The sequence below is a fragment of the Prionailurus viverrinus genome, chromosome C2, assembly GCF_022837055.1.
Source record: "Prionailurus viverrinus isolate Anna chromosome C2, UM_Priviv_1.0, whole genome shotgun sequence".
NCBI lineage: Eukaryota > Metazoa > Chordata > Mammalia > Carnivora > Felidae > Prionailurus > Prionailurus viverrinus.
In genome coordinates this window covers 12,846,618-12,870,949 of record NC_062569.1, presented here as the reverse complement: position 1 = coordinate 12,870,949, position 24,332 = coordinate 12,846,618, and the positions used below count along the sequence as shown (strand labels likewise).

Genomic DNA, 24,332 nt, shown 5'->3' with positions numbered 1-24,332 from the left:
CTTAGGACGTTGCAGGTTACTCTTGTGATAAAGCAGTCACCAGGTGGCACTGTGGAATTAGTCTCCAGTGGATTCCACACCCACACCCCAGACCCCTCATTCCTACCAGAACCAATGACATGAGGTATGGCTGTAAGAGCAAGAGTCCCCATCACTGAACCTGTGTTCTGTGCCAGGATCTGTGCCACACGCCCCACATACTTGAGGTCACACAACCCTCACAAGACTGCTCTGCAGCAGGTGCTGCCACTGCCTCCATTTTCCAGATGAGGCTTAGAACATTAGATGATCTAACCATGGACTTACATCTAGGAAGGGCTAGAGTATGCTTTTAAAAACAGATCCAGGGGGCCTGGGTGGCTCAGTCAGTTGTGTCCAACTTTTGATTTCGGTTCAGGTCATGATCTCGTGGTTTGTGGGTTCCAGCTCCACATCAGATTCTGTGCTGACAGCATAGAGCCTGCTTGTGATTCTCTCCCTCTCTCTCTCTCTCTCTCTCTCTCTGCCCCTCCCCCACTTGCACACATGTGTTCTTTCTCTCAAAATAAATACATAAATGTTAAAAAAATTAAAACAGATCCAAACTCTTAACCCCTGAGTTCTTAGGTCTCCTCTTCTACAATGACTTTGGGAAATGCCAATGTGAGAGGTAATTTTCTTCCCATTTTTTTTTCAAATGTTTATCTTACATGGCCTGGTATTTTGTCATTTCTGTGGAAGAGGACATTGGGCGTTCATTCTAATCACTTTGGTCACAGAAACCCAACACAATTCACATTTTCCATCCCAGAAATAACTTGCTGTTTCAATCATCTCTGTGATTTGTTCTGGAAAGAAAGGATCTAGCTACCAAATAGATAGGCATAACTTTTCATGGATTCATTCATTTAACAGTCCCTGGCACATGGACACTCCATAAATATTTTAATGATAAATAGAAAAGACATGGTTCTTGTCTACAAGGATGTCACATTCTAGTAGGTTCTGGTTTATGACAACATTTTAGCATGAAATAAGATCAGGGAATTATTTGAGCATTACGTTTAATCTTCCCATGGCTTGATGCAAAGTAGACGGAAAACTTCCTGATCTGAACGCAGTCATACCTTCTCCCATCCACACACATGGAAGGTCTTCTAACACCCTTGCTGTTGCCTCTCCCCTAATTTGGTTCCTCAGTAGAGTGGTCGAAAATTTTACTGTTACCCTTTCCCCAAATCATCTGGGCCATTCAACTCTTTTCACATCAAGGAGAATGGAATCTGCCATTCTGAGCTGCTTATAAATCTAGTAGCATCTATTATTTATGACCACTGATCTTTCCACAATCATGCAAGACAGGTTCTGCCTCTTTATTTCTTCCTTCCTTTCTTTCTTTCTTTCTTTCTTTCTTTCAAGAGCAAGTGGGGGAGAGGGGCAGAAGGTGAGGGAGGGAGAGGGAGAGAGAATCTCAAGCAGACTCCATGCTCTGCATGGAACCCAATGCGGGACTCATTCCCATGACCCTGGGAGCCAAAATCAACAGTCAGATGCTGAACCAACTGAGCCACTGGGTGCCTTGGTCCTGCCACATTTTAAACCTGAGGGAATTGGGGCTTTGAAAAGTTACATGACTTGGCCATGTTTTCCTAATATAGATAGGATCCAAGCTCAGAATCAGCTATATACAAAGCCAAAGATTTGCCTCTTATATCGTGCTGGGGCCACTGATATGACCTGAAAAGATACATTATTGATCCAAAATAACTTTACTATTACCTGGCCTTTGACCAATATAATTTTATTCTTACAGGTATATTGCAAAATATTGGGGAAAGTGCTGGACAAGCAGTGAAAAGATCTTGGATCCTCACTTTAGGCCTACCCTTTGCTAAACATTTTTTCCTTTCTAAAATTGAACTTCTTTATCTATCAAAATGTATACCTTTGCTCTAGGTTTTTTGTTTGTTAACAACAACAAAATGATTTATGTGCAACACGGCCCAGTCTCCATCACTTCACACTAGTACAGTAGAGAAGAGTTACCCTGCAAATACCCATTCCATTCAGGGCAGAACTCCATGCATCCCAAGACAGCAGACCCATCTCCCTCAGAGACCCATGCCCAGAGCCAAGCTGAACGCAAAACAGACCAGTCACAACCATCCAGCTTCCCATCTGCAGTCTTCTACCCTCTCCACCTTCAGTCAGGCCACCTCCCAGCCTCTAAGCCACCAGGGAACTTCCTTTGTGAGGTGATTAACCCCACACAGGTATCACATAAAACAAGAGATTACTCTGTGGAATTTGTTGTTGTATAGGAACTTTTAAATGACTGCCCACTACACACACATAACCCTGATTGCAATGACCACTCTTCCTCTGTTCATAGATGTGGCGGTTTTGAAGGGAAGGCCCCCAGCTCCACACTCATTTCCTTACGCCCTTATTGAAGGCTCCTGTCCTCATTCAAGATAGGAAGGAATCTGCATACTTCCTCAGGCTCAGAGGCTGAGAGGAAGAGCCCTGATAGCTTAGGAAAAAATTTCCTTCCTCTCTTGCCCTAAAAGATGTTTCTGGGGATCTTTGCCAAAAAGTTTTCTGGTTCGTTCCAGAAAAGTTGTATTAGAGTTGGAGGACAGCCAAGCACAGAGGCAGAAAGCCTTTCTGATTAGGTACTAAGTTTGAGGCTACAGGATGCACAGAAAAGGAGGATAAAAACCCAAGTTGCTCTCTTCATCAGCTCTGCTAGCAAGCCTCAGAAGATGGATGCTAAGAAGATCCCACCTTCCCCAAGCTTTGGTGGGACAATTCCTAAAATTCTGCTATCACGGATTGGTCGCTTTTGGCAAAGTCACAATGAAAGAGACAAGAAAATAGAAAGGGCATTTCCAAAGAAACACTTTACCTCTGAGTAGGGCCAGAACCTACTGAGGCTTGGTAACAGAAATGGGTTTTTTTTTTTAATAAAATGAGGAGCTCATAAATGGGGGGAAAGACTTAAGATAACAATTAAGACAAGGAACAGAATCCACAGATTGGACAGAGAATCACTGTGGTGCTAACTTTGATATTTGTTAATGGAGAAACTCTTCTCCAGTTTCTCAGGAACCCTGGGATAGCTGCACCATGCTGTCAGTTGCATGTGCAGTTATATCCTCATTCTCCTTCTTCAAGAAACTTCCATTTGCCTCCATCAGAAGGATGCTAATGGGAACATACAAGGGACACAGGAGGGGTGAGGGACACGCTGGTCTACCTGCTCATTAACATGGTTCTGGTTGATGGCATGATTGGTACAATTGAGACTACAACCTAGTAGTACCTGAGGGCAGGTTCCCTTACAGGAGTTTGGGGTGTAGAGATGGGGAGCAATGATCCAGTGGCTGCAGCCCAGCTGGCGGAAGCTGATGTGGAAAGGGTTGAGGGACCCTGGTTAGTTTCAGGTCCTTCATGTTCCAGGGAAGGGCCAGGAACCTCAGGCATGACACTACCTGCTTTCCAGACCCTCTGCAAGAGGAATGTCCCTTTCCATGAACTCCTCCAAGCCTCTGGGGAAGTTTGGCCTTCTAGACACTTTTTGTGAGTGCTATTGAAATAGAGTAACAAGAAGGCCATGTCACTAGAGCTCAGGAACCTCACTACCTTTTGGCTGCTGACACAGGAAGTAGAGTTGTAGAACTCAGCACTACTTGTGACTCCAGAGCCTTTGCCACATGGGTTGTGTGATATGTGTCTCTGTCCAGCTTTGGTGGTCAGGGAAACCTGACTTGTGAGGAACATCTTCCTGAAGAAGGAAAGTGGTTGGTTGGGCTGGCTCCCCTGGAGCAAAAGCTCCGTGTGGCAGAAGAGGTGGAAGTAAGCTAAGTGGTGTAGATGGCGGGAAGCCATGGTGATTCTGAATAGTTAGTATGGTTTGGTCTCAGGAAAGCTCAGGGTCTGCACACCAGAGGCTTCTGAAATGCCTTCCTGCATGGCCGAGGGCCTTACCAGGCTCTCAATGATAGCCCAGTTGTGTAGTTCTCCAGACTGTCCCAGCATGTCAGCTGAATGCCGGTACAACTCCAGCATGTACCACAAGGGACATCCTAGGACCAGTAGCTTCCTCTGCTGCTTGCCTGGGGCTTGTTCTAATAGCTTCCCAACCAGGGAAGATAGGTGCTTCAGCCAAGAGGGCAGTAGAAGGCTTCCTTACCTTTACCATTTAAACCCTCTGTTCCATAAAAAGCACCAGTCCCCGAAGGAGCCATCTACAGATGCTGGGGAGGACCACCTTGAAAGGCTTGGTGTTCAGCCACATGCTCCATCCCCAGCCCAAAGGATGTCACTCTGACCCTTTCCTTCATATCTGTAACCACATCCTGGCTCCACCACCACAAAACATGGGGCAAGGAAGGAAAAAAAAGTGGGCAAGCAAGCCCCATGTCCCTTCCTCTGGGAGGATCTCCAATGGAAGTCTCTTCCAATGGATCACCAATGGAAGTCTCCTCATTTGGCCTCTTTGCATTGAAACAAACACAAATAGCAGGTGAGACAAGGCAGCATGCCTCTCCTGCTCTACTAACCTGAGTAAGATAGTACTTACTCAGAGGCTGAGGTAATTTAAAGAGAGGAACCCATTCCAGGACCTGCTCCCTAGACTTACCCCCTAGAATGGAGAAAAAAAAAAAAAAGAAAATGATTTTTGTTTGTTCTTTATTGTTTTCCCCCACAGGAGAGATGGGTATGGATGGAACTTATGGCAGAGGCTTTTTTCTTTCCCCCAGCCAACACCGTGAAGGACAAAGGACACTTTATCAAGAGACTCCTTCATCTTCCCAGGTGGAGTTCAGGGAGGAAAAGCATTCAAGAAGGTACAAATCCCATTACATCTGCAGCTCCAACAGGGCCACACTCTCGCTGTAGCCCACGGGGTCTTTAGCAACTCATTTTGAAGTCTTAACTGAATCTCATTATGGGGCTTCTGTGGTATACTGGGCTGAACCAAATACCACTCCATCCCCAAAAAGATATGTTTAACTCCTCTCCCCCAGAACCTACGAATGTGACATTATTGGGAAACAGCATCTCTAATGTATTCAAGTTAAGATGAGTTCATACTGGGTTATGTTAAATTCTAAATCCATTATCACTGATACCTTTATAAGAAAAGGGGCATTTAGACACAGAGGCACACACAAGGGAAGATAGTCACTTGAGGACAGAAGCAGCAATTGAAAACACAAAGCTACAAGCCAAGAGATGCTGAGGATTACCGAAAGCGACCAGAAGCTGGGAGAGAGGTGTGGAACAGATTCTTCTGTAGAAACTCGGAGGAGCATGGCCCTGCGGACACCTTGATTTCAGATTTCCAACCTCCAAACCATGAGAAAATTAATTTCTATTGTTTGCAATTCCTGGTTACAGCAGCTTTAGGAAACGAAACATCCAGAGAATCTGCTCTAAGCAAACAGATGGTTGTTTGCTGGTTTCCTTAACAGGTACCTGTTATCCCAGATTTTACTTTAGTGGGTTGTCCCGTGACTTCAGTTTTCGGAGGGTTTCAAGAAGAGTCATGAATCCTCAGCCTTTTCAACGTTGTCAATGATGTATGTGGGGGAGCTTTCCAGCTCTCTACATGTCTGAGCTGAAACTGGAATCCTCAATTATGTTCACTCATCATTTCAAAACCTTACACAAAGTTTCTTAAATGAGACATTGTACTCCAAGGCTAATTGGGAAGAGGCAAAAAGAGAAGACCTTTGGCCTCTCTAAGCGGTAATTTCTGTTTCCCAACTGCTTTCCAATCTTTTGAACCCACTCCCCTCAAAAAAAAAAAACACAAAAAAACCAAAAAACACAAATCACAAAAAGAAAAGATGGTACAAGAACAAAGAGCTCTATACTGTCCCACTCTCCATCGTCTGGTATGGGTGTTGAAGAAATCAGCCATCTCCTGTGGGCAAGACTATTGTGGGAAGACCTGTGCCAATATTTCTAATGGGAATAGCCCACCCTGAGACAATTTTCTTGCTAAATCCACTTACTGCATTGGGGAGTCATCATGGCAGGGAATGCAAAGCAAAAAACCAGAAGTCTATTGACGACTGAAGGTTCTTTCTAGCTGTGATTGGGACACACTATCCAGCTCTCCATTCTAAGAGATCCTGCTATATAACCAAGGACTTGTACCTAAAATTTCAGAAATATTTTCCCCTCCAAGTCTTGACATTTTTAGGTGTTCTCTCATATTCAGTTAGGTTATTACAAAAGTAAGGTTGTCTTATACACTATGATGAATTAAAATGAACTTCAACTTGGGGCATCAGGGTGACTCAGTCGGTTGGGCATCCAACTTTGATTTTGGCTCAGGTCATGATCTCACTGTTTGGGAGATCTAAACCTCACGTGGGGCTCTGCACTGGCAGCACAGAGCCTGCTTGGGATTCTCTCTCGCCCTCTCTGCCCCTTCCTCACTCATGCCTTCACTCTCTCTCAAAATAAACATTAAAAAAATTTTTTTAAATAAACTTTAGCTTAATCATCTTCACACACAGCCACCCATATTCACACACAAGATGTCTACTATGCTTCTAAAAAAAGAAATGGACCTAAACACATTGAGTAATAAAACCAGGCTGTCATCTGGTGAGAATCCCCCCTGTGTCCCTCTCAACCACAGCAGCAGAGGTAGAGACAGCAGTTAAAAGTGCAGGCTTTCAGGTCACACGACCTGTATTTGAGCCTCCCATTTCCACAATTCAGTTTTGAAAATCTTGCTCTTCTCATCTGTAAAATGAGTAAAGTGATAGTACCCATGTCATGGATTTTATGAAGGTGAAATGAATTAATGCATGTTAAACCTTTAAAAGTGTGACTGGTACATAGTAAGTACTCAGCAAGCATCGGAGGCTGTTGTTTTCCTGAGGCTTGGCTGTGTGTCTATCTTCCTCATTTAAAAATCTGTCTGCCGCAGTCCTGAGTTCTCCTCCCCGCCCGCTCAGATCTGGCTCTGTATTAGACACTGGCCTATGAGGGATGCTTGCCACACACAGCTGAAACAGGGCGTCTTCTCTGTCGATACTTCTCACCGTCTCGTTTAGGGAGTTGGATGCAGTCTCAGCTGCTATAAACAAGTCTGCTTTGTGAATGAGTTTCTTATTTGCTTCCTTTTACTTCTGCCTATATTTAGTTATTTCATAAAACTTCTCTGGTCTGTTGCCTTTCTGTCTCTGCATCTTTGGCACGGTCAATTTGGAGTTTTGTTGATTCATTTGAATGTTTTTGCTCATCTTTCTGATTGTTCATAATTATAGAAAATTCTGGAAAATGCAAACTGATTTATAGAAGACAATAAATACCTACCATAAATTTCACAGTGGAAAATTTATTTTCTTGGACTCATTGTTATATGCAATTTAAAACACTTTGCAATTTTGTATAATTTCTTTAAAAAAATTTTTTTTAATGTTTGTTTTTGAGAGACAGAGAAAGAGACAGAGACAGAGTGTGAGTGGGAGGGCCAGAGAGAGAGAGGGAGACACAGAATCCGAAGCAGGCTCCAGGCTCTGAGCTGTCAGCACAGAGCCAGATGTGGGGCTAGAACTCAGGAACCGTGAGATCATGACCTGAGCTGAAGTCGGTGCTCAACTGACTGAGCCATCCAGGCACCTCTATAATTTCACTTATTTTACCAGCACTGTCACTGTATTACTTTTAATTGCACCATTTTAAACACTGAATTAAATTTCCTCAGGAGACGTATTATAATCTACCAATGGTTTTAATTAGTAAAACTAGGAAAATACGATAAACCCTGGTATTGAGCAATGATGGGCAATTTACTTTTTGAGAAGCTGAATTTTAAAGTATTTCGGTAAAAAAGTCAGCTTGCCCAGAACACCGCTTCATGTTATTTACTTTAAGCTGCTTACATTTATTGGCCATTGCACTCAGACTCTGGTTGAAGATTTCAGGCTCAAAAAGAAAAAATAATACTTGAGATGATGCATGGTAAGCTATACTTAGGTTTCTTTTTTCTTTATTTCATTTTGATTACAATTTTATTTTAAGTGTGAAACGAACAGGTAAAATTGAATGTGAAGGGGTTCTTATTTTGATCTCCAACAGTAATTTTAAATTAATGAAAGATGGTTACTATTTAGTAAATAAGACGCAGAAAACATGTGGTATAGCACAAACTGAGTTGCAAAAAGAAAAATCTGGTGTGTGCATATATGTGCTTTCATATATGTTTATTATTTTGCTTTTGCATTCATGCACACCCATACCCACACCCACAGGGATACAATGTCTCTGAAAATATTCACAAGAAACTCATCACTGGTTTATTCTACAGGAGAAAACTAGTTTTCTTTTTCTCCTTTTTTTTTTCTTCTTTAAGAGAGAGAGGGCACAAATGAGTGAGGAGGGGCAGAGAGAGGAGTGAGAGAGAAGGGGAGACAGAGAAGCGTGGTTCATGTTCACCCTAAGCTGGCCTTGAACTCACCCAAAGCGGGGTTCAAGCTCACGAACTGTGAGATAATGTCCTGAGCCAAAGTCTGATGCTTAAATGACAGCCACCCAGGTACCCCAAGAAAATTAGTTTCCTAAGGAGACTTTTTATTATGTAGCCTTATATTTTTTACATTTTTATTTTGTGAATATGTTACTTCTTAAAAACCACATACAAAATAAACACTAATGAAAAGTTTTAAAGAATAAGAAAGAGCTGGGGCGCCTGGGTGGCTCAGTCGGTTGAGCGTCCGACTTCGGCTCAGGTCATGATCTCATGGTTCCTGAGTTCTAGCCCCACGTCTGGCTCTGTGCTGACAGCTCAGAGCCTGGAGCCTGCTTTGGATTCTGTGTCTCCCTCTCTCTCTGCCTCTTGGCTTCTCATGCTCTGTCTCTCCCTCTCTCAAAAATAAATAAGCATTAAAAACATTTTAAATTAAAAGAAAATAATAAAGAGCTGAGTATTCTTGACAAAAATATGCATCTATGTTTTCAACTCTCTAGTACTCTGCAATAAAACAGTCAAACTGCCAAAAGAGTAGCATTATTTAGGGTTTTTAATTTTACGATTATCAAACACCTCTTTAACATTTGGTAATGCCCTCTCAGAAAATGTTTTCAAGGACAAAAAAACAGGCATATCGGGGAAAACTATCAAATTTTTAAATTACAAGAATTGCTACAGTAATGTAAGAGGATCTTCATTAAATACCATAAATAAGATGTAATGGCATGTCTAATGACTTCTGGAATTTTAAATTGTCTGCAACAATTGTAGTGTGGGGGTATGGAATTATTTTCAACTTCTATTGGTGACACAGTACTCCCAACAGTCCTGTGGTTTGTTGCTTAAAATCATAATTGAAGAAAAGGTTAAATTTCTGTTGGATGTTAGTAAAAAGAAAGAAAGAAATTTTTTACCACTCACATTCAGACTCCCAAAATAGTATCCCTAGATTCTCTCGGAGGAGGGTATATTGAGAATCCCTGTTGTTGGGAAAAAGTAATAACTTTGGATCAACCCATTGAATAAAACATAGTGTAAAGGTTATGATGGGGCGGTACGCCAGTATGAGGGGATCCAAAGACTTTCTACAGAAGTTATGTCCCAGCTGTATCTTAAAGGACAAGCAAGAATGTGCCAAGTGAAGGGTGTGTGGATGGCTCAGTTGGTTGAGCATTAGACTCTTGATGCGAGCTCAGGTCATGATCTCAGTGTTGTGGGATGGAGCTCTGCATTGGGCTCCTGCTTGAGAGTCAGACTCTCTCTCTCTCTCCCTCTCTCCCTCTCTCTCTCTCTCCCTCTGACCCCTCCCCCCCCAAATGTGCCAGGTGAGTAAGGAAAGGAAAGAATGCATCAGAGATGGAATGATGTGAGCAATAGCAGAAGAATGTGGAAGCCTGTGGGATTGCAACACACAGGGAACTCTCCCTCAAGTGCAGAATCAAGAGAGAAAAGGGGGAGATGAGATTGGAGAGGAAGGAGAGACTATGCATTGGAGAATCCTGTGAGCATTGCTGAAGAGCTCAGATTTTATTTGGTAGCAATGGGGACTGCTGAGGTACTGAAGGGATGTTACATCCTATGATCTGTGTTTTCTGTTGAGCACTCTGGCTGCATCATAGCGGTTGGATTTGAGTTGGCCGGAGACCAGAGAAGAGGCGGTCTGAGCAAACATAATTAGTAATGATATAAGAATGCTCTTTTAGAATGAGGACAAAGAATAGTGGTAAGAAATATGTGATATGCGCGGTAGGTTGGGCCACTGTTTCCTAACTTTGTGCTCTCTCTTGTTTGGAAGGACACACCTTCTATCAAGAGATAGAACAAAACTATTTTATACTGCTGTGGTGGGTTTGTGTAAAAGCCAGATTGCAAGTAGGCTGACTAGTAACTTTGAGAAGGAAATCTTACTTTGGTCAGAAATGTATCCTTAAACTAGTAATGATATCCATGTATCTCAACCACAAGCTGGTCTTAATACAACGGAGTAGCATATTTAATGTAAAATCGTTTCCTAATTAATGGAATAGCATATAAAATGGAGATTTGTTTCCTCCATTAAAGTGCATTCATAATTTTTTAAACAAAATGTTATGGATTCCTTTAAAACCCTATATATGAAATAAAATCTGTCTTCAGGCTCTTACATACCTAATATTGAATTCTTAAAACAATCGTAAAGGTAGAAGTAGCAGATGAATTCACATTCGAACTCTGACTTTAAATTTGGCATCAAATTCCATCATTCCTTCAGCTACATTACATCATATTGGTAATGGCTACGAAGTGGAATTTCAATTATGTGTGAGTAGGGTTCCATGTCTGAGTATCTCATGAGCCCATTTGATCTATGAGAATCACTTTGGAGATTATTGAAGGCAGACAAGAGCCTCTTGGCAGTAACTATCTTTTATTGCATCTGTTAAGCAGAAATTTAGGTAATCTAGTATCAAAGCATGCCAAAACGTGTTTCTAGCTCTGTTTTAAGCCTTATTATGCTTTGCCTAAAGGTTTAAAAATATTATGTTCCAGCAACACTGGATTTAATTGAAAGCTCTCTAATAAAAGAATTCAGTCAGAAGCAATTTGTAAAAGTTGCTGAGACTGTGGTGTTTGCATTTATAAGTGCCGAACTTCTGACAGAGTTTCAAGTAGAGAGCAAAGAGTAGAAAAGCCAAGAATAGGAAAAGAAACATCTCCACTCTCTTTCATAATAATTTTGTGCTATGGTATGCATTTTTTTGGTCATGACCTACCATTCAATGACCAAAAATGCTAGAATATAGATATATGATGATGTTAATCCTTTTTTGCATTTTTTTTAGAATGTCGATGTATTATTTTAAAAAATCCATCCATTACAATTTCCTGAGATCTACTTAAAAGAACATTTTCTGGGGTGCCTGGGTGGCTCAGTTAGTTAAGTGGCTCAGCTCAGGTCATGATCTCACCCTTTACGAGTTCGAGCCCCGCGTCAGCTCTGTGCTGACAGCTCAGAGCCTGGAGCCTGCTTCGGATTCTGCGTCTCCCTCTCTTTCTGCCCCTCTCCTGCTCACACTCTGTCTCTTTCTCTCAAAAATAAACACTAAAATTTTTTTAAAAAAATAACATTTTCTATTCTATTTAGTTCATCATACAAGTATTTCTTAGAGTATCTGTAGTAAAGAACCAGTTTTTCAGCTTAAAAAAAATTTCTTAGGGGTGCCTGGGTGGCTCAGTCGGTTAAGTGTCAGACTCTTGATCGGAGCCTGTTTGGAATTCTCTCTTTCTCGCTCTCTGCCCTTCCCCTGCTCATGCTGTCTCTGTCTCTGTGAAAATAAATAAATACATAAATAAATAATTTTTAAATAAAATACATTACAATGTCAAATTACTATAAAAGTCTTAACTGCCTATTCTCAGTTTTTGAACTCATCTCATGATAGTCATAAATAGCTCATCGACTGATACATGTTCCCTAGACCACACTTTGAGTTGCCTTATGTTGCAACATCAATTTTTTTGTATTTTTAACAGTTTATATAACCCATCCCGTTGTTTATATGTATAGAAATCCATTCCACTTGTCACTTCTGCCTTATTTCCTTCTAATTGGGTTCAGGCAGGGGCAAGTTTTGTAAAGACGAGTCCAGGGACCAGTTATCACAAGTGGACTCTCCAACTGGAGGTGGGCACGGTATAGAATTTAGTCAGTAGAAGTGATATGAGTACAATGCAGAAATTCGGACAAAGTGTGAAAGCCAACAAGTACTTTTTGAGAGGCAGGCAAAAGAACAAGAAGAAACTAGCAAACAGTGGAATAATTTCCCTTCTTTGAGTTCAGAAATGAGAAGGGCCAAGGACACAATTAGACTATGACCAAAGGGAGTCTGTCCCCTAACAGGTTTCTATCAGACCATTATTTTCCGAACTGGGACACATGTAACACTGGTAGTAAGCAATGATAAGTATGCTTTTATTTTTATTATTTTTGAATATTTGTAATATTAGAAAAAGCAAAGTAAGTTATCAAAATTCTGATATCATGGTGAGTATCACTTAGGATAAGTCTAAGTAGTAAAAAGAGTTGAAAAAAATAATATTTGTAGAGATGTTATGCAAACACACCTGTGGAAATAACTCAATTGGGGGAGCTTTGGATTCAATACGGTTTAAACTCCTACTCAGAATAAAAATTCTATGTATTTACAGCAATTACTTTGGAGTATAATATACTTCATAGAAGAAGTCTGGGCTCTGAGAAAATGGGTAGAAACACAGAAGACAAAAAGTGGTTTGAGTACTAAGGCTGTGAAAGAAATCACTTTAAAAAATAGTGACCTAAAACAGCTGCTTTATGATGCTCATTGATCATAATCATGTGGGTCAAGAATTCTACCTGCGAGTAACCAACATGACTTGTCTCTGCTTTCTCATTGACTGATGCCCTAGCTGGGGAAGCACCTGGACTGAGAGAATCTGAAGACCAGGAATCGCTAAGAGATCTTGACACATGTGAAATATACCCACTATGGTTCAGTATGTCCAGATTGGCTGAGGGGGAGGGGAGTGGCCTGAGATGGAGGTCAATGCTGCTGGTCCCAGGACTACACCTTGGGGTGCTAACGCAGGAACACACAATGTATTTTGGGTTCTCATTCATGAGAAGAATTTCAAAAATAACCCTAATTATAATCAGCTTTATATGTAATGTTTCTCTAAAAACTGCTTCAAATATTTTCTATCAGTCAATTCAAATCAAATAAGTTTATGATCAAATAGAAACTCTTTCCAGCTTTTTACTACAAAGATTGGTACTATCTGAGAGAGATCATAAGGAGATGCAAGATAAGTGAAATTAATGAGAAATGACACAATTATTATAGTGTTTACCAAATATTTGATTACTTCATTTGAATTTTTAGTTTTGAGTTTGCAAGTCTCAGGTTCTTGAGGTATGTCTTTTCCATACACTCTGGCTGGCACATTCTTAATCTTGAATCAGAGACAAACAACATTCAGGGAAGTCAACCACACACAAACATGCACACATTGAAGTTAAATTTACTCTGTGCCAGTGGCATCCTCAAGTGTGTGTGAAGAAACCATTCCAGACATTTCTATCAGAGTCCCAGCCCTTTGCTAATTTTTGAGCTCTGAGCAGAAAGGAAAAGGCACCAGTATGTAATTAGAGAAATCTATGATTTACACATTAACGAGCAAGGAAATACAACCCACAGAGGGGAGAATGAAATTGTGGCCAGCTAATAAGTGTACTTATTAAGGCTAAAGAAACAACCTATGAAGCAAATCTAAGCCTTTCCCAAACAGTGCAGGGCAATTATAGTTGGCATAATTTCCACAGGGAAAATGCAGCTTTAGAAACCTAAAGCACTGAGACATGGGAGGAAGAGAGTCAGCTGAAGATACAAGCAAAACATTTCTCAGATAGATCACAGATAAGGGGAAGGATAATGGTGAGAAAAGGGAGACACGAAGGCCATAGGGAAAAGGAGAAAAACGAAATATGCTTTTAAACTTCAGCCTTCATTCTGGAAGATGATGGGAAAATTTAAATTTCAAAGTCATCCACAAGAACTTGGAGAATAACCTTGATGGAAAATTTCTAGCAGGACTACAGAGACCTTTAATGCCAAAAATCAAAAGAAGCAGATGAACAGTCCCTTGAAGAATTTATTCCTCTCCTGATGGTAACTTTGTTAACACTGACTCTTTTACTGAAATGATGAAACAAATATTATTTCTGCCTTTGAAAAGTTTCCATGGAGTAGAAAGTCTACACACACATATATGCACACATGCCGGCAGTCATGGATGCAAGTTCAGAAAAATTCTGGGTCTTTTTCTCATTAAGAGCTTTGGGTTCAGATCTCAGATACTCTACTTACAAGAAGTGTGACCTTGGGCAAGATATACTTCACTGGTTTGAACACTGGTTATTTGTCTTTAAAGGGGAAATGATAGTATGTATAAGCCAAGATTGTTGGAAGAATTAAATATGAGGGTATCCAACTCATAAATAGATACTAGTTTCCATCTGAATTAAAGCATGCTGCAGAAGGCCAAGGTTAAGGATAATGTCTGGGACATTCAGGACAGGCTATCTGCTTTCCTCTCTAGCTCCTGTCCTCCCTTACTATCCTTCACTTACTTGCAACATTATTGGGCATATCACAATAATGAATACAATTCCTGGCCTCAGTCAGCTCACAGTAGAGCAGAAGAAACAGAATTGTAAACCATTTCAGTGCAGTGTGATAAGTTCTGTATCAAGGTGAGTCCAAGCTATTGGAAGAAAATCAAAAATGATTTTCTTATTTATAGGCACAGAAATACAATGTTAAAACTGATGCTGGTAGAACTATCAGAAAGGGTTTCTTGGAAGCAGTTGCAATCAAGGTAAGTTTGGAACCTCCAAAGGGACCCGTTCATTGTTCCCGTTCATTGTCCTATCCCCAGTTTCTAGCACAATGCCTAGTATGTACTGAAAGGTTAATAAGGCGTACATGAAAAAGGTGGAGGGCAAAGATAAGAGAGTAGATTGAGTTCTCTAGATCAATGGTTATCAATCATGGATGAGCATTAGAATGACCATAGGAAATTCTAACACCATACTTCTGGCACGGGATGCAGAACAATATGTTTCTTATAAATCTCCACAAAGAGTGTTATGCATATTTGTGTAAGTTATTATTCAAAAAGGAGGACTGCATGTGTTGAGGCTCAAGCAACACAAGATGACTTCTCGCCAACAGATTATTAAAAAAAAGCAAAAAACAGCCTGACAGGTTGTAGGTACAGCTGTTGACAGAACAAAACAAAAGAAGTTCTTCTCCACCACTTACAAGGAAGTGTGGGACTTCTCTTTATGTTTTTAAATTCCAGTTAGTTAATGTACAGGGTCATGTGTGCAATCTAATGACTCAACACTTCCATAAAACACCCAGTGCTCATCACAACTTAATCCCCATCACCTGTTTAACCCATCCTCCCAACCACCTCCCTTCTGGTAACCATCAGTTTGTTCTCTAGAGGTAAGAGTCTGTTTCTTGGTTTGCCTCTCTCTTTTTATACTCTTGGCTCACTTGTTTCCTAAGTTTCACATATGAGTGAAATCATATGGTATTTATCTTTCTCTGACCGACTTATTTCACTTAGCATAATACTCTCTAGCTCCATCCATGTTGTTTCAAATGGCAAAATTTCATATTTTTTTATGGCTGAGAAACAGTCCATTGTATCTTTATCCATTTGTCCATCAATGGACACTTGGGTTGTTTCCATAATTTGACTGTTATAGGTAATGCTGCTACAAACATTGGGGTGCATGTATCCCTTTTAGTATTCTTGTATTCTTTGGGTAAATACCTAGTAGTGAAGTTTCTGGGTGCAGGATAGTTCTATTTTTAACTTTTGAGGAACCTCCATCCTATTTTCCAGAGTGGCTGTTCCAGTTTGCATTCCCATCAGGAGTACACAAGTGTTCCTTTTTCTCCACATCCTCACCAACACCTGCTGTTTCTTGTGTTGTAGATTTTAGCCATTCAGACAGGTGTAAAGTGATATCTCATTGTAGTTTTGATTTGCATTTTCCTGATAATAAATGATGTTGAGCATCTTTCCATGTGTCTGTTGGTCATCCATATGTCTTCTTTGGAAAAATACACATTTTTATTGGATTGTTCCCTTTTTCGGGTGTGGAGTTTTACAAGTTCTTTACATTTGTTGGATACTAAGGAAGGGTGGAACTTTTTGATAGATGACTATCCTAGTTTAGGTCCCCTACCCCACCCCAAAACCCAGTCTGCAGCAAAGTCTTACAGGTAGTTCATTGGAGGCTGATTCTAGGAAGCAGGATCTAGGAACCAGTAAAAGTACAATAAAGAAGGAAAGAAAGATTGTGCTGTTGAGTTGGGCCACCAGCTCAACTCAGCACCACCTTGGGCCACTCCATCTAAGCAGATATTTTGAGGAGCACTTATAATCAGTTTTATAATTTCCCAGCTGAGGACCTCCAAGGAGAAACATCTCCCAGCTCCGGTAGCCGGCTGGTTGAAATTTGTGCTAGGATGTGTTAACTCTTGTGCAACTCCAGACAGACCAACCAGAGGAATCACGGGCAAAAAGCAAAATACGTGCTATACATATTGGAGTTGAATTTCATTTGGAACTATGCTGAAGACAACGGTGAACTCAGAGATAAGGTGGAGAGGGTGCGGTGGAGGTACACAAGAGAAATCTGATATATTTAACTTCGAGATTCCTCTCAATGAACTATTTAAACTTTATCTTACTTATTTGCAGCATACATTTAAAATTATCACCCTCCAGGGGCGCCTGGGTGGCGCAGTCGGTTAAGCATCCGACTTCAGCCAGGTCACGATCTCATGGTCCGTGAGTTCAAGCCCCACGTCGGGCTCTGGGCTGATGGCTCAGAGCCTGGAGCCTGTTTCCGATTCTGTGTCTCTCTCTCTCTCTCTGCCCCTCCCCCGTTCATGCTCTCTCTCTCTGTCCCAAAAATAAATAAACGTTGAAAAAAAAATTTTTTTTAAGAAAATAAAATTATCACCCTCCAATCAGAGCATCTCACTTATTCCTTTGGTTGATGCATGTTCCATTTAACCTATAGTTTAAGAGTCTGATGCAATCACTGGCTGGTCTTTTTTCAAAGTATAGGCTTTAGTATAATTTCCTTCTTTACACAGTAGTTAAGTTTAAAACATTCTTTGTCAACGTTCTATTACTCTTTTGACATCACATGGAAAACGAGAAAAAACAGACAAATTTGACACTAAAAATTTTAAAACTTTGTGAAAACAAAGACGCTATTATCAACAGAGTAAACGCAATCCACAGAATGTGAGAAAATATTTGCAAATTATCTATCTGGTGAGCGATAAACATCTAAACTGCATACAAAACTCCTAAAACTCAGCAACAATAAAACAGTGCTTTAACATGGAAAGGACATGAACAGACATTTCTTCAAAGAAGATCTACAAATGGCCAACAAGCAGGTGAAAATATGCTCAACATCACGAGTCGTTAGGGAACTGCAAATCGAAACTGTAATGACACATAACCTCACACCCATTAGGATAACTACGCTAACAAAATCGGAAGATTACAAATGTCGGCAAAGATGCAGAGAAATAGAAACCCTTAGGAGGAGCCAAGACGGTGGAACAGCATGGAAGTTTTTTTTTGCGTCTCGCATCCATGAAATACAGCCAGATCAACACTAACCCATCCTACAAACCTAGAAAACTGACCGAGGATTAACAACAATCTGCACCACCTGAACCACAGAACTCAGCAGGTACGCGGCGCAGAGAGGTGAACTGGGGGAGAGAGAAGCTGCTGAGGGCAGGAAGCTGTTTTGCTTGCAGAGAGAGGATGGATTTGGGGGGGGGGGGGAGAGTACTCGAAAAGCACCCCCCTACAGCAGCTGGAGAGAAAGTGGAAAAGTGGAGACGACCGCAGGGCCTGAACAAAACAAGGAGAAAGGAGAAAGGAGAGGGTTTCAATTCCATTAAGACTCTATAAACAGGGGGAACAGAGCCTGAAACTCTGCAGCTCGTTACCTGGTGGAGCTCTGGTGAGAAAGGCGAATCTCCAGGAGCAGAGTCAAGTCCGGGGTCTTGGGGCGACACAGGGAGAGGCGGTTGCCCTGCTGGGAGGACTCCCCACAGGCAAAGGTGCCAGTGGGCCCCGGAGAACAACCACATTCGCTGGTGCTGGAACAAGGTCGCTGGGGATGAAGCCTGGCGCCGGACGTGTGTTGTGATTTTCCATAATCCCTGAAACGCTGCTGCTACGCTATCTCGCGAACTTTAACTGGGGCTGGCTGGCACCGGCCGCAGTCTCTGGGCACCTGCAGCAGCACGGTTTCCCTGAACCAACGTTCCTGGGTGTGGCCGGCAAGGCCACGGCTTGGTGAAACCCTCCCGCAGAGGGGCGGAGCGGGTCAAAGCGGCACTCCCTCAGAAATAAGGGGTTGGGAAACAAAGCCACATCTGAGATAAAACTCAGGAGGGAGGTGCTGCCTGGGGCTTGGTCACGGACAGCATAAAAGCGGGGAATGGACGGAAGCCGAAGACAAAGGACGGGTCCGCGATTGCTGGTCGGGGAGCACTAGAGACTGAGTAAGTGGAGGACACCATTTTTACAGTTCCTGCGCATGCGCCTACACACCTACAAGCACCACAACAATCCATCCCAGGAAGCTAAGTAGCGCCACCTAGTGGGGGACGGAGCCGTTACACTAAGCCCCGCCCAACTGGGCCAACCTCCCTCATCAGGAACACAAGTCTCTCCACCTGCTTAGTTTATGGACTATAAAGCACTTGATAGTTAGACTTCTAGGGGAAAAGAAAATAATTTCAGTCGTGCTTCAGTCTGTTCGCTGGTCCAGCTACTCAATTTTCTTTTTCTCTCTTTTTCGTTTCTTTTCATTTTCTTGAATACAGAAAGAGAAAAAATTTATTTTATTTTCAATTTTTATTAAAAATATTTTTAATTTTTTCCTACTGTATCTTTTACTTTTGTGTAAATTTTTTCAAACTCAATTTTACTTCCATCATTTATTTCATTTTATTGTATTTCACTGTATTCATTTTTTCAAATTTTCAAATGATTTCCTTTTTTTTCCTTCTTTCTTTTCCCTTTTTACTCTAATCTATCAAGCCCCTTTCAACACCCAGACCAAAACACACCTAGGATCTAGCATCATTTATTTGATTTTGTATGTGTGTGTGTGTGTGTGTGTGTGTTGTTTTTATTTTTTTAATTTTAATTTATTTAATTTTAATTTTTTAAATTTTAATTTTTTTACCTCATTAATTCCTTTTCTCCCTTCAAAATGATGAAATGAAGAAATTCACCCCAAATGAAAGAGCAGGAAGAAACAACAGCCAGGGACTTAACCAACACAGATACAAGCAAGATCTCTGAACCAGAGTTTAGAATCATGATAATAGGAATATTGGCTGGAGCCAAAAATAGATTTGAATCCCTTTCAGTGGAGATAAAAGAAGTAAAAAGTAGTCAGGATGGAATAAAAAATGTTATAACTGAGCTGCAATCTCGAATGGTTGCCACGGCGGCAAGGAGGGATGTGCCAGAGCAGAGAATCAGCAATACAGAGGACAAACCTATGGAGAATAATGAAACAGGAAAAAAGAGGGAGACTAAGGCAAAAGAGCATGATTTAAGAATTAGAGAAATCAGGACTCATTAAAAGACACAACATCAGAATTACAGGGGTCCCAGAAGATGAAAACAAAGAAAAAAAGGTAGAAAAGTTATGTGAGGAAATGATAGCAGAAAACTTTCCTAACCTGGGGAAAGACACAAACATCAAAATCCAGGACGCACAGAGGATTCCTGTTAGATTCAACCAAAACCGACTATCAACATGGCACATCATAGTCAAACTCACAAAATACTCAGGCAAGGAAAGAATCATGAAAGCAGCAAGGGAAAGAAAGTCTTTCACTTACAAGGGAAGACAGATCAGGTTAGCAGCAGACATATCCAACAGAAACTTGGCAGGCCAGAAAGGAGTGACAGGATATATTCAATGTGCTGAATCAGAAAAATATGCAGCCAAGAATTCTTTATCCAGCAAGGCTGTCATTCAAAGTAGAAGGAGAGAGAAAAAGTTTCCCAGACAAACAAAAATTAAAGTAGTTTGTGACCACTAAACCAGTCCTTCAAGAAATTTTAAGGAGGACTCTCTGAGGGGAGAAAAGACGAAAAAAAAAAAAAAAACAACAATAAAGACCAAAAGCAACAAAGACTAGAAAGGACAAGAGAACACCACCAGAAACTCCAACTCTACAAGCAGCATAATGGCAATAAATTCATATCTTTCAGTACTCACTCTAAAAGTCAATGGACAGAATGCTCCAATCAAAAGACATTGGGTAACAGAATGGATAAGAAAACAAGATCCATCTATATGCTGTTCACAAGAGACCCACTTTAGACCTAAAGACACCTTCAGATTGAAAGTAAGTGGATGGGGGTGCCTGGGTGGCGCAGTCGGTTAAGCGTCCGACTTCAGCCAGGTCACGATCTCGCGGTCCGGGAGTTTGAGCCCCACGTCCGGATCTGGGCTGATGGCTCAGAGCCTGGAGCCTGTTTCCGATTCTGTGTCTCCCTCTCTCTCTGCCCCTCCCCTGTTCATGCTCTGTCTCTCTCTGTCCCAAAAAATAAATAAACGTTGAAAAAAAAAATTAAAAAAAAAAAAAGAAAGTAAGTGGATGGAGAACCATCTATCATGCTAATGGTCAACAAAAGAAAGCCATACTTATATCAGACAAGCTAGACTTTAAAATAAAGACTGTAACAAGAGTGAAGAAGGGCATTATATCATAATTAAGGGAACTCCAAGAAGACTTAACAATTATAAACATTTATGCTCCAAATGTGGAACACCCAAATTTGTAAATCAATTAATCACAAACATAAGAAACTCATTGATAATAATACCAAAATAGCAGGGGACTTCAACACCCCACTTACAACAATAGACAGATCATCTAATCACAAAATCAATAAGGAAACAATAGCTTTGAATGACACAGGACCACATGGGCTTGACATATATTCAGAACATTTCATCCTAACGCAGCGGAATATACATTCTTCTCCAGTGCACATGAAACATTTTTTAGAATAGACCACATACTGGGACACATATCAGCCCTCAACAAGTACAAAAAGATCAAGATCATACAGTGCCTATTCCCAGATCACAATGCTATAAAACTCGAAATCAACCACAAGAGAAAATTTGGAAAGGTATCAAATACTTGGAGACTAAAGGCCATCCTACTAAAGAATGAATGGGCTAACCAGAAAATTAAAGAAGAAATTAAAAAGTACATAGAAGTCAATGTAAATGATAGCACCACAACCCCAAACCTCTGGGATGCAGCAAAGGTGGTCATAAGAGGAAAGTATATAGCAATCCAGGCCTTCCTAAAGAAGGAAGAAAGGTCTCAGATACACAACCTAACTTTACACCTTAAAGAACTGGAAGAAGAACAGCAAATAAAACCCAAAACCAGCAGAAGACAGGAAATAATAAAGATTAGAGAAGAAACCAATGCTATTGAAAGCCAAAAACAAACAAACAGTAAAACAGATCAATGAAACCAGAAGCTGGTTCTTTGAAAGAATTAACAAAATGGATAAACCACTAGCCAGTTTGATCAAAAAGAAAAAGGAAAGGACCCAAATAAATAAAACCAAGACTGAAAGAGGACAAATCACAACTAACACAGCAGAAATAAAAATAATAATAAGAGAATATTATGAGCAACTGTACAGCAATAAAATGGGCAACTGGAAGAAATGGGTGCATTCCTAGAAACATATACACTACCAAAACTCAAAGAGGAAGAAATAGAAAATTTGAACAGACCCGTAACCAGTAAAGAAATTGACTTAGTAATGAAAAATCTCCCAAAAAACAAGAGTCCAGGGCCAGATGGCTTTCCAGGGGGAAATCTACCAAACGTTTAAGGAAGAGTTAACACCTAGTCTCTCGAAGCTGTTCTAAAGAATAGAAATGGAAGGAAAACTTCCAAACTCTTTCTATGAAGCCAGCATTACCTTGATTCCAAAACCAGACAAAGACCCCACTAAAAAGGAGAACTATAGGCCAATTTCCCTGATGAAACGGATGCAAAAATCCTCAACAAGATATTAACCAACCGGATCCAACAATACATTAAAAAAATTATTCACCACAACCAAGTGGGATTTATACGTGGGATGCAGGGCTGGTTCAATGTCGGCAAAACAATCAAAGTGATTCATCACATCAATTAAAGAAAGGATAAGAACCATATGATCTTCTCTATAGATGCAGAGAAAACATTTGACAAAATAGAGCATCTTTTCTTGATAAAAACCCTCAGGAAAGTAGGGGTAGAAGGATCATACCTGGAGATCATAAAACCCATATATGAAACATCCACCACTAATATCATTCTCAATGGGGAAAAACTGAGAGCTTTTCCCCAAGGTCAGGAACAAGACAGGGATGTCCAGTCTTGCCACTGTTATTCAACATAGTATTGGAAGTCTTAGCCTCAGCAATCAGACAACACAAAGAAATAAAGAGGCATCCAATTCGGCCAGGAGGAGCTCAAACTTTCACTCTTCACAGATGACATGATACTCTATATGGAAAACCCAAAAGATTCCTCCAAAAATACTTCTAGAACCAATTCATGAATTCAGCAAAAGTTGCAGGATATAAACATCAATGCACAGAAATCCGTTGCATTCCTATACACCAGCAATGAAGCAACAGAAAGAGAAATCAAGGAATCAGTCCCATTTACAATTGCACCAAAACCCATAAAATACCTAGGAATAAATCTAACCAAAGAGGTGAAAAATCTATACACTGAAAACTGCTGATGAAAGAAACTGAAGAAGACACACACACACACACACACACACACACACACACACAAAAGGAAAAATACTCCATGTTCCTGGATAGGAAGAACAAGTATTGTTAAAATGTCAATACTACCCTAAGTAATCTACATATTCAATGTGATCCCTATCAATATAACACCTGCATTCTTCACAGAGCTAGAACAAACAATCCTACAATTTGTGTGGGACCAGAAAAGACCCCAAATAGACAAAGCAATCTTGAAAAAAAGAAAGAAAAAAAAAAAAACAAAGCAGGAGTCATCACAATCCCAGACTTCAAGCTATTTTACAAAGCTGTAATCATCAAGACAGTATGGTATTGGCACAAAAACAGACACACAGATCAATGGAACAGAATAGAGAACCCAGAAATGGACCTACAAACGTATGGCCAGCTAATCTTTGACAAAGCAGGAAAGAATATCCAATGGAATAAAGGCAGTCCCTTCAGCAAGGGGTGCTGGGAAAACTGGACAGCGACATGCAGAAGAATGAACGTGGGCCACTTTCTTACACCATCCACAAAAATAAACTCAAAATGGATCAAAGTCCTCAATGTAAGACAGGAAGCCATTAAAATCCTCGAGGAGAAAGCAGGCAAAAACCTCTTCGACCTTGGCTGCACCAACTTCTTACTCAACATATCTCCGGAGGCAATGGAAACAAAAGCAAAAATGAAATATTGGGACCTCATCAAAATAAAATGCTTCTGCACAGTGAAGGAAACAATCAGCAAAACTAAAAGGCAACCGACAGAATGGGAGAAGATATTTGCGAATGACATATCAGATAAAGGGTTAGTAACCAAACTCTATAAAGAACTTATCAAACTCAACACCCCAGAAACAAATAATCCCATGAAGAAATGGGCAAAAGACATGAATAGACACTTCTCCAAAGACATCCAGATGGCCAACCAACACATGAAAAAATGCTCACCATCACTCATCATCAGGGAAATACAAATCAAAACCACAATGAGATCCCACCTCACACCTGTCAGAATGGCTAACATTAACAACTCAGGCAACATCAGATGTTGGTGAGGATGTGGAGAAAGAGGGTCTCTTTTGCACTGCTGGTGGGAATGCAAGCTGGTGGAGCCACTTTGGAAAACAATATGGAGGTTCCTCAAAAAATGAAAAATAGAACTACCCTATGACCCAGGATTACACTACTAAGTATTTATCCAAGGGGTACAGGGATGCTGTTTTGAAGGGGCACATGAACCCCAATGTTTATAGCAGCACTATCAACAATGGCCAAAGTATGCTAAGAGCCCAAATGTCCACCGATGGATGAATGGATAAAGAGGATTGGTATATAGATACAATGGAGTATTACTCAGCAATCAAAAAGAATGAAATCTTGCCCTTTGCAACTACATGGATGG

The 24,332-nt window shown here is 40.7% G+C and overlaps 1 long non-coding RNA gene across 1 annotated transcript in view; it reads right to left on the bottom strand.

Moving 5' to 3' along the window:
- LOC125174893 (uncharacterized) overlaps positions 1 to 18,604 on the bottom strand; it is an 89,781-nt gene extending 71,177 nt beyond the window's left edge. The window contains exon 1 of the long non-coding RNA XR_007155595.1: positions 18,061 to 18,604. This is a non-coding gene — a long non-coding RNA (uncharacterized LOC125174893). The remainder of the gene's footprint in view (positions 1 to 18,060) is intronic.
- Positions 18,605 to 24,332: the final 5,728 nt, after the last annotated feature.